Below are 2,500 nucleotides of genomic sequence, written 5' to 3'. Positions count from 1 at the left end.
GGCGGTGTTCGGCGTGTGTGTGTGTTGGTGTGTGTGTGTGTTTGTGTGTGTGTGTGTGAGTGTGTGCCCACGCGGCGTTGCGTGGCGGTGCGGTGCGGTGTGTGTGTGTATGCGTGTGTTTGTGTATGTGTGTGTGTGTGCCCACGGGATGGTGCGTTGCGGTGCTCAGCATCTGCTGTGATATTAATAACCTGTCTCTCTGCATGACCCCACCAGGCCGCGGTGCTCAGGGGAGGGAGGGGGCCGTCTGGACCGACCAGGCCCATTGAGAGGTGCCCTGTGTGTGTGTGTGTGTGTGTGTGTGTGTGTGTGTGTGTGTGTATGTGTGTGTGTGTGTGTGTTTGTGTGTGTGTGTGTGTGTGTGAGAGGTGCTCCCGCTGGGGCTGCCTCGGCACAGATGGTCCCCTGACGGGCTTCACACCGACTCAACATCACAGGCAGGGGAAACCCAGTCTGACTCTAACACACACACGGCGCCTATGCACGGCTGCGTGTGTGTGTTTGTGTGTGTGTGTGTTCACGTCACAGCTGTGCTGCTCAGGCATGTTAAACTTCTGAAGAAAGCGGAAATCTGATGGCCTTTCCACAGCACCTATGAGAGTCTGTGTGTGAGTGTGTGTGTGTGTGTGTGTGTGTGTGTGTGTGTGTGTGTGTGTGTGTGTGTGTGCGTGTGTATGTGTGTGTGTGTGTGTGGAAATCTGATGGCCTTTCCACAGCACGTATGAGAGTCAGCTGTCTCCCGTTTCTTTAGTCAAGATGCCTTTGGGATCAGAAGCCTGCATTACTCACGGATAGAGACACCTTTTGTTTATTATTATTTATTTATTTCAGTCGCAATGGGACAACATGATAACTCTGGTATGATAACAAGGTTAATGCCTGTGGAACACTGCAGTGTGTCAGGACTGGGGTAGGTGTTTGTTCTGGACTGGGGGAGGTGTGTGTTCTGGACTGGGGAAGGTGTGTGTTGCACATTTATGTCTTTACTCCCACACCACAGACGTTATGTGTTCACACACACACCACAGACATTATGTCTGTCCACACACATACCACAGACGTTATGTGTTCACACACACACCATAGACATTATGTATTCACACATACCAGACAAAGGAAAATGCCTGTAGAGAGGTGAACAGAAATAAAGGGATAAATAGAGAGAGAGGGGGGCGTAGAGAGATAGAGGAGATAGAGGGAGGTGTAGAGTGAGAGAGGGAGGTGTAGAGAGATAGAGGGAGGTGTAGAGAGATAGAGGGAGGAATAGAGTGAGAGAGGGAGTTGTAGAGAGATAGAGGGAGGTGTAGAGAGATAGAGCGGGAGAAGAGATGAAGAGACGGAGGACGGAAGAGAGTTAGAATAAGATAAAGGTGTAGAGAGATAGGAAAAATAGAGGGAAGTGTAGAGAGATAGAGGAGATAGAGAGAGGTGTAGAGAGAGAGGGGGTGTAGAGAGATAGAGGAGAGAGAGAGGTGTAGAGAGATAGAGGGGGAGAAGAGATGAAGAGATGGAGGACGGAAGAGAGATAAAGTAAGATAAAGAGAGGTGTAGAGAGATAGAGGAGATAGAGGGATGTGTAGAGAGATGAAGAGATAGAGGGAGGTGTAGAGAGATGAAGAGATAGGGGGAGGTGTAGAGAGATAGAGGAGATAGAGGGAGGTGTAGAGAGATAGAGGAGATAGAGGGAGGTGTAGAGAGATGAAGAGATAGGGGGAGGTGTAGAGAGATAGAGGAGATAGAGGGAGGTGTAGAGAGATGAAGAGATAGGGGGAGGTGTAGAGAGATAGAGGAGATAGAGGGATGTGTAGAGAGATGAAGAGATAGGGGGAGGTGTAGAGAGATAGAGGAGATAGAGGGAGGTGTAGAGAGATAGAGGAGATAGAGGGAGGTGTAGAGAGATGAAGAGATAGGGGGAGGTGTAGAGAGATAGAGGAGATAGAGGGATGTGTAGAGAGATGAAGAGATAGGGGGAGGTGTAGAGAGATAGAGGAGATAGAGGGAGGTGTAGAGAGATAAAGAGATAGGGGGAGGTGTAGAGAGATAGAGGAGATAGAGGGAGGTGTAGAGAGATGAAGAGATAGGGGGAGGTGTAGAGAGATAGAGGAGATAGAGGGAGGTGTAGAGAGATGAAGAGATAGGGGGAGGTGTAGAGAGATAGAGGAGATAGAGGGAGGTGTAGAGAGATGAAGAGATAGGGGGAGGTGTAGAGAGATAGAGGAGATAGAGGGAGGTGTAGAGAGATGAAGAGATAGGGGGAGGTGTAGAGAGATGGAGGAGATAGAGGGAGGTGTAGAGAGATGAAGAGATAGGGGGAGAAGAGATGAAGGACGGAAGAGAGATAAAGTAAGATAAAGAGAGGTGTAGAGGGATAGAGGAGATAGAGGGAGGTGTAGAGAGATAGAGGAGATAGAGGGAGGTATAGAGAGATAGAGGAGATAGAGGGAGGAAAGGAGAAGAGAGGCTGCTCTAGAGTGGATTCTGATTAATTGTGCTGAGACAG

The 2,500-nt window shown here is 49.3% G+C and overlaps 1 protein-coding gene across 3 annotated transcripts in view; it reads left to right on the top strand.

Annotated features, from left to right (window-relative positions):
* The window catches only part of nlgn4xa (neuroligin 4 X-linked a), a gene marked incomplete at both ends in the record, with an annotated part of 95,189 nt that overhangs the window by 31,448 nt on the left and 61,241 nt on the right, over window positions 1-2,500 (top strand). The gene's annotated exons all lie outside the window — the stretch shown is intronic.

This window comes from Sprattus sprattus (genome assembly GCF_963457725.1).
Source record: "Sprattus sprattus genome assembly, chromosome: 3".
Classification (NCBI taxonomy): domain Eukaryota; kingdom Metazoa; phylum Chordata; class Actinopteri; order Clupeiformes; family Clupeidae; genus Sprattus; species Sprattus sprattus.
The sequence above is the reverse complement of the archived record's forward strand: the minus strand, read 5'-3'. Positions and strand labels throughout refer to the sequence as shown.